At 34.9% G+C, this 12,597-nt stretch overlaps 2 pseudogenes; both read left to right on the plus strand.

Moving 5' to 3' along the window:
• Nucleotides 366-4,436, plus strand: LOC104778992 (annotated as a pseudogene).
• On the plus strand, nt 9,328-10,609 carry LOC104778993 (annotated as a pseudogene).

Below are 12,597 nucleotides of genomic sequence, written 5' to 3' on the forward strand. Positions count from 1 at the left end.
AGCATAATCAATAATAACAACTTATTCCTATCGACTCTGTTTCCCAACAAAGAACGACTAAACCATAAGCATGACGTTCATAGCAGGACTACCAATGTCTTCTTCACAATTCTATGCTCGATGCTAATTCCACTGGAAGTAGTAAGTTTTATTATCATAGAAGTGATACATACAAATTGACAACTACCTATCAAGTGTACCTAGAAAATTAAAGAACGTACGCCACAGTTTCGTGAAACTGAATTTGATTTGCGAAAACGAACCGAATATGTTGAGTTTTACCGGTCTGAACTCGTAACGGACCAAGAATCAAAGTGAATAGCAAAAGGTTACTGATCGGTTTATGCCTTTGAACCGATATCGAAATGAATAAGTTTGCCCTAGGCGAAGTTTCGTACTCTATCTCTCCCCATCACCATCAGATAAGAAAATACAACACAATGATCATGGAAAGAGGGGAAATATCATATTCTATCCCAACTGATCTCATTATCGAGATACTCTCGAGGTTACCGTCAAGTTCAGTCGCGAGGTTTCGTCCATATTTCAAGAACTTGTTCCTGACAAGATCCTCGACTCGTGCACATCTCTTGATTGGGATCCAACGATGCCGTGCGTTGAGTTTCTTCTCGTCGCCTCATCCTGACTATCCATATGAAAAGTCTTCACTTGTCGTAGCCCCTGATTTTCATATGAAGTTTTCTGATAATATGCTGGCAAGCTTTCGTTGCGTTACCTCTGGCTTGATATATTTTTCTAGTATGCGTATCTTAAAAGGAGATGACAAGGATGAAGTACCTGTCCTGTGATATGTAACCCTATCACGGGACAGTATGCCATCTTACCTGTCTTGACGAGGAACATAAAGATTTTCAGTTATTTAGGGTATGATCCGATCGATAAGCAATTCAAGGCGTTGGCGTTCATTGCTTATCTATCTTGTTCTGATGTTCATGTAATTCTGATAGTACTAGGAACTGAAAAACTGGGATGGAGGAAGATCCATTGTCCCTTTACCCATCATCCTTCTTCTGAAGGGATTTGCATCAATGGGGTTTTGTATTACTACGCTCTCCAACTTGAAAATCGTGACGATGTGATTGTTTGCTTTGATGTTAGGACTGAGAAATTCAAATTTATTGATGCGAAATTTGTTCGCGATCAAGTACATGATATTATTAACCTGAATTTGATAAACTATAAGGGTAAATTAGGTATGATTTATTGGCCGAGTCGTCGTATTCTTTCTGGTGAAGCTGGTACATGGTTTGACCTTGAGTTGCTTATGTGGGTTCTAGAGGATGTTGAGAAAAATGAGTGGTCAAAATATGTCTATATTTTGCGAGAGAATGAATTCTATAATAAATACTACTATGGTTTAATCGTTGGAGTGACTGCTACAGGTGAAATTGGTTTTTCTAAGACGAATGCATCTAGACCGTTTTATATTTACTACTTCAATCCCGAAAGGAACACCCACCAAATTGTTGAAATTCAAGGCTAAGAGGGTAGTATAGTTTTCGCTATTGTAGACTATGAAGAAGATCTAAATGTTAACGATGCAAAGGAACTCATGTCAAGCTCACTAAACCGAGGCCTAGATATCATCAGAAAAAGGCCTATAACCACAACGCCGTCTACTCCATCTGTGAAGAATTAGAATCCGACAGTCCAATGGTGAAGAATACGCAGCCCACAATCCTCCTAGAGTGAGGACATGTTTCGATCTGTTGTTGGCCAATCTGATCATGGAAACCAAAATAGTCTACCTATTGTGTTTGTGAGTGTGACTCTTCATTTACAGGTTTTCGTGTGGGTTTTCTCATTTACGTTGGCTTAGCATTTTGTTCTCTCTGGTAACATTACTTTGGAGTTAGAGCAATCTAAGGTTTTATTAATAACATTCTTTTTTTTTGTTCGTAATGTCAGTATTTACAAGTTCTTTTAAAATCTCTCTAGTCTCTATCGTATATTTCTTTTTCTTTGCTATGACTTTGAAATTACTAAATTACNAAAAAAAAAAAAAAAAAAAAAAAAAAACCTCACATGCAAAAACACTAGTTCAAGTCGCTGGTAACATGTTTCAACTGATATTGTATTTGTATACAAGAGTTGCTAGTTATTCTTTTTACGTGTGGAAAATAATGCTGATGTGTTTAAGAAATTCAGATATAAAAAGAAAAGTGAGCATTATGCATGAACTATATGTATGTAAATACTTTGATTAGCAAATTTGTATCAGATTATTATATTACATATCAAGATTTTATCTTCAGTAAAACAGAAATGGATTTGGTAAGAGGTTCTTGGCTGCATAATGGATTTGGCAAGAGGTTTTATTTTTTCAGGAAAAATATATACTGAGAAAGTTCTTCTTAATTAGCTCTCCCCAATCCTCCAGAGTTATATATATACGTGATTTAAAATACAGTCTATACGGAGACGACATTCTTTAGCAATGTGTCAAATGTTGAAGATGGATGCTCTGTCACATTGCGATCTCTACGATCACTTTGACAATTGCTATAACTTCATTACAAAAAGGTTAATGAATTTTAAAGTACGACACGATTTCATAGAACATTCTAGTTGCTCCATCTCTGTTGAACTTATGATGTGGCCCAAAGCAAAAAAAAATGTGGCCTTTTCTTACAATTTAAAAAAAAAAAAAAAAACTAAAATCCTTTCAAAAAAATAAAGGAAAACATTAGATATATGAAAATGTGGCCTTAAAATCACCAAAAAAAATAGTATGGTTTAAAATCCATTAGATATATAAAAATGTGGCCTTAAAATCACCAAAAAAATGTGGCTCTAAGCGTTGGCTTATCCAGCCAGTCCTACGGGATGTAGGATTAGATTATGTTATTGGCTCAAAAGCTTAGTTAGACTTTGTGACTAATATAAACAGTAAACATTTTTATTTACATTTCTTTAGTCAAAGAATTTTTTTTAGCTTTATCAAAAAAAAAAAAACACAACTTCACTTTTGTTAACTCTGTTTCTTAACCCCAAAAGGCCAAGAAAGCCAACTAAACCCCGAGAACCAACCCAAAACAAAAACTGCTGATTGGTTTATGCCTTTAAACCGAAATCGAGTTGTATAACCATATTTGGTTTGGAATAAATGCCCTAGGAGAACCCTTCCCAACTGATCCATGAATTGTACCCTAGAATTTATGTATATCCGATAAGGCAAAAACAACAATCAAGTGTAGAGGTTTAGCTGTATCCATCCCAACTGATCTCATGCTTGAGAAACTTTCTAGATTGCCTCTAAAGTCCATCGGGAGGTTTAGCTGCGTGTCTAAGCTATGGGGGTCCATGTTTCGCCGTCCATATGTCACGGAGTTGTTATCGGCTCGTCCACGTCTCTTATTAGCGGTTGTACGAGACGGTGAGTGGAGCTTCTTCTCGTCCCCTCAGCCATCAGATCCATATGGGAACACTTCTCCTGTAGCAACCGCGTATTTTCAAATGAAGTTGTTCTCTGAAGACATGATCCCTTATGGTCGTAGCTATACTTCTGGTTTGATCTATTTCCCTGATATGTGGATCTCAAAATTTTCAGTACCTGTGATATGTCACCCTTCCACGGGACAGTATGCGATCTTACCTAAACTGTATAGCTTCAGGAAATCAACAAAATTTTTAGGGTTTGATCGTATTGGCAAGTAATTCAAGGTATTGGCCGAGGCTTATCCGTTTTCTGATGAAAGGGTTCATCACAAAGTTCTGACATTAGGGACTGGAAACCTGAGGTGGAGGAGTGATATACACTGTCCTGCGTATGATCGTTCTTTGTCTGATGGGATATGCATCAATGGGGTTTTGTATTACTTAGCTAGCACGGTTTGTGAATCCTCTTATGTGATAGTTTGCTTTGATGTTAGGTCTGAGAAATTCAAGTTTATTGACGCAAGTTGCTTTTGTGATCAATATAGTTATAAATTGATAAGTTATAAAGGTAAACTAGGTGGGATTAGTTGGAGTTATGTCGGCAATACCCTTGAGTTGCGTATGTTAATTCTAGAGGATGTTGAGAAACATGAATGGTCGAGATACGTCTACTCTCTGGGGGAGAATGCAATCGTTGATCCCAAAAATGTTGACATCGTTGGAGTGACTGCCGCCACTGGTGAAATTGTTTTGTGTGAGAAGTATAGTTCATCTAGACCGTTTTGTGTTTTCTACTTCAATCCCCAGAAGAACACTCTCCAAAGAGTTGAAATCCAAGGTCTTGAGAAGAAAAGTAAAGTTTACGCTTTTTTAGACTATGCACAGGATTTAAATTCTCACGATACAAAGCAACTCTTGTCAAGCCTAGTTAACCAAGGCATAAACATCAGTACGGAACGGCCAAAACAATAACTACTTACGTAGGCATGACCTCTGCAACTCTGCTCCACCTGTGAAGAACAACTAGCCTACAGCCAACCCAAATTCTGGCAGTTAGAGTGACTTGTCGTTTAAAAGTTTCGTGTTGGTTTTATCATTATGTGGACTTAACATTTTGTTCTTTCTGGTGAGTGGTGAAACATTACCTTGGTGGGAGTTGTGAGCAAACTAATGAATGCTTAAAGTTTCTTTTAAGACCTCTACAAATAAACTTGTTTGCTTTGAATTTAGTTTTACGAATTAATTACTAGGGAACAAAAGAACTCTTAAGAAAAATTGGTTCAAGCGGGCAAAATTGTTTCAATATTTGTATAGATAACATTTGAAGAAGAGATACATCCTGCTTGTCTCTTACTTGAACCATACTTGTTATAAATGTAGAGTTCTTCAATGAAAATATATATTTCTGGTGCTTGTCTACTGAACTACTAAGGACATCTGTAGTGGAGGTTGTTCATGTAGTTACTCTTATTAAAAAAATAATAAAAAGATGAGAAAGAAAAGTAAAGAAAGAGTAATGTTCCTTGTTGGAGAATTTTAAGAACGTTTTGAGAAACGCTTCTCGACACGTGTCGTTCACTTATTGGCACATATTTTTAAAAATAAATAAAAAATAAAAATGTGTAATAAAAATATTTTTTTTTGTTTTCTGAGCAACGTTTACCCGTTCTCGACTAAAGATGGTCTAATAGCGCATAAACATATTTAGATCTTGAATAACATTTGGCTTCTAAACTACTAATAGCGGATAACACATTTAGATTTTGAATTTACCTTTTCCTTTTAATTTATTTATTTATGGTGTATTTCCTCTATGGAATAACACTTGGCTTCTAAGATACATTATTTTTCCTTTGTGCACGGTGCACCATCTCTCATATTGTTCAAGGATTTGTTTTTCTTCTATCAGTGTTATTACCATTGCTACTTGGAACCAAACATGTTTCTTAAACTTTCATGGATGACATTTTGAATTCCTAATCAGTTGTATCAGAGAATGAAATTGAGTCCAAAGATCAATGTAATAATATATTCTAAAGCTTGATGCAAATTCTTTGATCCCAAAACCTGTGAGTATCAAGGAACTCATCACAATGGAAAGAGCTTGCAACATGTCATAAGAATACATAACAATTAACACTGAACAGATTCAATACATGCTCCAAGATCTTATCCATGAGATTCTTAAAATTAATGGAAAACAAAAACACACACCCACCCACATACACATGCACACACACACACACTCCTTTACCATTTTTAAACAAAAATTAATGTGCAATAATATTCATTATACAAATCATGTCACAGCCAAATTAGCAATAAAATGTAGATATATTAGAATATGTACGTTTTCTTGTCCAAATTCCAACAATTTTTTTTCTTCCTATCATTCTCATGATATTCATCATTTTCATAAAAACTTCGAAGCGCAATGCAAGATAGAATATTACTATTTTAGTAAAACAATTTCTCAAAAAAAAAAAAACCTATAACTTATGACAGTTTGATGTCTTCAATTTTTTCTTCTATTCTGTTAAAGTCTCTCATCCAATATTTGTATGCATAACATTTGAAGAAGAGATACATTGTGCTTGTCTCTTACCTGAACCATACTTGTTTTTTTTTTTTAACAGCTGATTGCATTAATAACTTTTAATGTGATCCTTATGGAGGAGATTTACAATGAAACTGGGAACATATTGGTAATTTACAATCAATGAATCTGAAATATCTTCTTTTGCTAGACGGTCTGCAACCATATTGTTGTTTCTTGGCGTCCATTGGAAATATACGGAACTAAACCTCTCTTTCCACAAGTTGATATCTCTTACCCAGTTGTGTAATCCGAAATTTTTGCTGCTGCCTTCAGTTAGTCGCTTCACCAGTTTATTTTCTCCCTCGAAAACCACATTTTTGTATCCTTTATTCCAGACTTGTTGCATTTCTAATAGGAGCGCTTGGAGTTCTGCTTCCAATGGTCCTGTACATTTTTGTCCTACATCGATAGTAGCTTCTAAGAAAAATCCATTTTCATCACGTAAAATCCATGCTGCCTTTGATGGTCTTCCATCACCTAGTAAGCGACATTTATAGTTGCATTTAATATAACCTATGTTCGGTTTTTTCCAAGATGAGCGTTGTTGTGTTTGCTGTCTTGCTGTGTTTTGGTGCGAATCATCTGTAGACCTGGTGTCAGCCCATTCAGTTGGTTCCGTAATAGCTTTTTGAATATCCATTTGCCAAAGAATTGTTCTCCCTTGATAGAAAAGCATATTTCGACTTTTCCATATTCTCCAAAGTATCCAAAGAGGCAGTTGGTTGTGCAAATTGGACAAGTTGGTATTGCTATTGTATTCCATTATCATCTTCAATTTCTCTGTGAATGGAATTGTTGAATCAAGGAGACCAGAATGTGAAAATACTGTACCTCGCCATATGTTACTTGCATGCTGACATGTGAAGAAAAGATGATCTGGAGTTTCTTCAAAGGCATTGCATTTGGAGCATATTGGATCTCTTAATATTCGCCTTTGATATAGAATGGATTTAACGCCTATGGTTTTTGTTATTAATCGCCATAGAAAGTGCCTTATCTTTGGTGTTGTTTTCACCCGCCATGCTGCTTTTTTGAGTTCCTCGGATCCTGCAGGTGGATTGAAGTCTTGTATGTTGTTTTGGAGATGTGTACTTAACCAGTATCCAGACTTTACAGTATAGAAACCTGTCTTTGTGTAATGCCATCCTAGCAGGTCTGAATTTGATTGGGAACTTAGTTTGATGTCTTTTATTAAGGCAACATCCTCTGGAACAATGAACTCTTCCAATAGATCTAAGTTCCAAGTCTTTGTGTCTTCGTTTATCAATTCGTTAACTGAAGTGAAACCTGATGCCCTGTTCTCTATAGTTGTTGCCGCTCTTGGAGGATGTGCTGGTATCCGTGGATCCTTCCAGATATTTGTTTTTTTCCCATTCCCAATTAAGAAACGCATTCCTTTCTTTAATAAGTCTCTACCTTCCATAAGTGAACGCCATACAAAAGAAGGTTTCTTCCCGAGTGGTGCATCTAAGATATTAGAGTCTGCAAAGTATCTTCCTTTCAATAATCTTGACAACAGGCTGGTAGGTGTTTGTAGTACTCTCGAGACTTGCTTTGCCAACATTTCTACATTAAAATGTTCAATATCTCGAAATCCTAAACCCCCTTCTTTCTTTGGTAAAGCAAGACGTTTCCAGGCTAGCCAATGCATTGATCTTCTGTTTGTTCCTTTCTTCCACCAGAATTTTGCTAATAAACCATTGATGTCTTCAAAAATTCCTTTAGGCAGCTTGAAACAATACATTGTATAAACTGGAAGGGCAAGAGCTACTGTTTTAATTAGTATTTCTTTACCCGCATCTGAAAGCAGTCTGTTTGACCAACCATTTGTCGTCTTCTTGACTTTCTCAACAATGAAGTCGAAGATCTCCTTCTTCTTTCTGCCAATTTGTTCTGGTAGGCCTAGATACTTTCCACAACCTCCATCATTATGAATGTTGAGTATCCTCCTCAGTCTTGTCTTCATGTGTGGATCAACTTTAGAGCCAAAAGTTATCGCTGATTTATGTAGATTTACTGCTTGTCCTGACACCAATTTGTACTCAGATAGGATATTCATTATCGTTGAGCAGGACTTTGTGTGGGCATGACAAAAGAAGAGAGCATCATCTGAAAATAATAGATGGTTTATCTTTGGACCAATATTGCTTATTTTCATTCCCTTAAGCTTCTTGGATGCTTCTGCTTTCTGTAAAAGATGACTCAGGACTTCAGAGCATAAGATGAAGAGATAAGGTGATAGAGGGTCACCTTGGCTTATACCCCTTTCTGGTGTTATCATTCCCACTGGTGTGCCATTTATCAATGTAGAAAAAGTGACTGATTCCACATATTTCATTATCCATCTGATCCATTTATTATCAAAACCCATATGATGCACTGTATCACGGAGAAATTGCCATTCCAGTATGTTGTATGCCTTAGATATGTCCGTTTTAACTGCCATACTTGTTATAAATGTGAAGTTCTTCAATGAAAATGTATACTTGTGGTGCTTGTCTTCTAAGCTACTAATAGCGCATAAACATATTTAGATCTTGAATAACACTTGGCTTCTGAGCTACTAATAGCGGATAACACATTTAGATTTTGAATTTACCTTTTCCTTGTAATTTATTTATTTATGGGGTATTTCTTCTATATAATAACACTTGGCTTCTAAGATACATTATTTTTTCTTTGTGCATGTTGCACCATCTCTCATATTGTTCAAGGATTTTTTTCATAGAATATTGTTCNAACAAAAGTTAATGTGCAATAAGATTCATTATACAAATCATGTCACAGCCAAATTAGCAATAAAATGTAGATAGATTAGAATATGTGCGTTCTTTTGTCCAAATTCCAACAATTTTTTTTTTCTATTATTCTTATGATATTCATCACTTTCATAAAAATATCGAAGCGAAATGCAAGACAGAATATTAATATTTTAGTAAAACAATTTCTCAAAAGAAATCTATAACTTATGACAGTTCTCTATGTCTTCAAATTCTATTATATTCTGTTAAAGTCTCTAATCCCATACCCCCACCCCTCCCCACATAAAGTTGAAATGTATAATATAGAGATTATTTTTAAGAAATACATATATATTTCTTTATAGAAAATAATGTGGAGGGATACAAATTAATGCAAATCAATGATAATCAGTGAAAAATTTAGTAAAAATCTTAGAAGCATTTTAAAATCTCTTCACTTTTAAAACCAATAAATCTACACAAATTCATCTCCCAATAATATGTATTCCATTTTTATATGTATAAATTTCAGAGACTCTTCAATATGTATTCACATCTCTCTCTAACAAGTAAATTAATATAACGATTATGACTAGAGGAGCAAACTCAGTTTCCCTCCCTAATGATCTCATTCCTGAGATACTCTCGAGATTACCTGCAAAGTCAATAAGGAGGTTTCGCTGCGTGTCGAAGTTATGGGCGTCTATTATTTGCCGTCAAGATTTCACTGAATTGTTCCATACCAGATCTTCATCTAATTCACGTTTCTTAATTGGGGTCGAACAAGACGGTGAGTGGAGCTTCTTCTCTTCTCCTCAGCCTTAGAGTCATTATGAGAAGTCGTCTCTTGTAGTAGCCGACAGTTTTCATATGAAGTTCTCGAAAGACATGTATCCTTACTATTGTAAATATGTTTCTGGTTTGACTTATTTCCCTAATACGCGAATCTCAAAGGATGGGGGAACAAAAAAAATGCGGAGCCCAAATGATGGAGACTATAAAGTGCGTGTGATATGTAACCCTAGCACGGGACAATATGCGATCTTACCACCTGACCTCAACAAAAACTTCGATGGTTTTTTAGGGTTTGATCCCATTGGCAAGCAATTCAAGGTTTTGGTCTTGAACAATAGAGTTTCTGATGAATTGAGTTTTGATATTCTGACATTAGGAACTGAAAATATGAGGTGGAGAAATATCCAATGTCCTTTACCCCCATTATCCTCCTTTTTGGAGTGGAGAGATATGCATCAATGGGGTTTTGTATTATTTAAGTCAATCACCTTTTGACACCTATGATGTGGTAGTTTGCTTTGATGTTAGGTCTGAGAAATTTAAGTATCTAAATCTAAACTCAGACTGCCCTAGTAGATCTTGGGCTACTAAATTGATAAACTATAAGGGTAAATTAGGTGTGATTAATTTTGAAGATGATTATAATGGTGGACTTCCCCTTAAGTTATGTATGTGGGTTGTAAGGGACGTTGTGAAACATGAATGGACAGCATATGCTTACACTTTGAGGGGTGAGAATAAAGTCAATCGAAACGACTATGTTTCTATTGTTGGTGTGACTGCTTCTAATGAAATTGTTTTGGCGAACAATATTGCATCTAAACCATTAAATGTTTTCTACATTAATCCCGAAAGGAACACTCTCCAAAGTGTTGAAATCCAAGGTGTTAGAGTAGAAAAAGAATCAGTACTTTACTACTACTTTGTAGATCATGTCGAGGACCTTAGGTTTGATGTTATGAAGACAGCATATGCTGCAACATCTATAAGTGCACCAGAACAGAGAACATCAACATCATCTACGGAAGAAGATCATCAAGTGAGGAACGTGGTTCACCTGGAACAAGATCGTTAAACGTTTGAGAGCGTTAAAAAATTTGATGCTTCGTGTCTTTTAGAATATGATTAAAATTTAAAGGTGTCAAAACCTGATTGTTTACCTTACCTCTCAAGTTAGCTGAAAATGCTCTCGTGACCCAAGTTGTATTTGTATTCTCTCTTTGTGGCTGTAAAAATTAAGTTATCAAAGAAGTTCTTAAAGAAAGTATGTTTTATTAAGATTTTCACTTAAAGTCAGCAACGACTGAAGATTTAGAAAGAAGTAATTAATTACTATATATTGCTTGCCAATGTCAGATAAAGGAGCAAACACACATATTGCAATCAAGTGAATTAAAAGGTCTTAACAAGAGATATCTCATATCTGCGAGGTTTTCTTCTTTATCTGTGACGTCGTCGACATGTCAAGATTCATATGTAATTGCGGCGCATCTCTTACAAATCCATTCACAGCTCTTGGTATCATGTACTATTATAAAATAATTATATATATATACTAGTAGTTATCCGGTGCTACGCACGGGTTTAGTTTGCATTGTCTTTGTTTTTTTTGTGTGTTGGTTTTTTTTTGTTAATTTATTGTTTTGTGTTGCTTGAGTAACCATTTCCTACATTATTTTTCCAATTTATAGTCTACTATGGAGTTGGATTTTGTGGTAGTAGTAAACATTTACCGTAATGTATATATAAGAAAAATATATTTTGATAGTCTTGTTGTTTTATTGAATAGGAAAATGGTATTATTCATGGGTTCTTTTTGGAAATACAAAAAATAGTAAAGCTTAAAGTAATTGTCTTCTACAAATTGGGCATGTTGTTTTGTGTTGTAACCAAGTGATAATACATTCATGATGGTATTTATGATTGAATAGTAGTGTGTTTATGTTTTTGTCCCCTTTTATATCTTAGAGACATATTGAGCATTCCACCTCTTCTTCTTCGGTGCCTTGTGTTTGGCCATTTTCAAGCTCTCCTATTAGTACTTCCACATCTAGCCTTGTCGTTGCATTTTGGGTTGTTATCTTCGATTTCGAGACAATTTCTATATTTTGTGTAGTTTCTGCTCCTCGTTATATAATAGCTGAGTGTATAAAATCCACATAATATAATAACACAGGATAACAACGTTTTTATTATATGCATAATTTGCCGTGGGAGCAAATTATGGGTGTTTAAATTTGTAAGGAGTAAGTTGGTGATTTTTAAGGGGAAAATTATATTTTAAATTTTTAAGGTGTGGTTGAGTAGCACTTTAAACATTGAGATATTTTCACTAACACTATAAACATTTAAAATGATTTCACTAACACTTTAAACCTTAAAACTAATTTTCCTGTTTGTACCGCCACTAAAAATGACAGAATAGTAATATCCGTCAACGTGAAACAGTTAAATTATGCTGGTTTCATTTAAATACTTATTTCATTAATTCAATTTCATTTAATTATTTATGACGATTGATAAAAAAATATATCAAAGCCAAAAAAATGAAGAATCAGAGGTAGGTTAAAACATTTGACAAATGTAAAATTGAAGAAGTCAATCGATTGGAATGGTTTTTTCCCTTTTTTTGTTCGTCTTTAGCTACAATTTAAAAAAAAAAAAAAAAAAAAAATTCTAGACTCCTCTCAAGTTCTGGCTATGTTCTTCTGAATGTTTTTTTTACTATTAACTTACAAGTTTAGCAGTCTCTAAATTACGTGAAAAGAACGGGCCAACAAATTAAGTGGATATTACGTTGCATGAAAACCATCAAGTTGGAGTTACATAATCTCTATTTAATTCGTGACCATGTATATTGGTAGTTAGACCTGGGAAAAATACCCGATCCGAAATACCCGTATTAGAACCAAACCGAAAAACCGTGGTTCGGATTGGGTATGGATCTTCCACATTATATTAATTGGATCTTGATTATAAATACTTTTGGGTATCGGTTTGGTTCGGGTAATACCCGATACCCAATTAGTACCCAAATATATCCGAACATATATGTATATACTA

The sequence above is a fragment of the Camelina sativa genome, chromosome 3 (genome assembly GCF_000633955.1).
Source record: "Camelina sativa cultivar DH55 chromosome 3, Cs, whole genome shotgun sequence".
NCBI classification, from domain to species: Eukaryota; Viridiplantae; Streptophyta; class Magnoliopsida; order Brassicales; family Brassicaceae; genus Camelina; species Camelina sativa.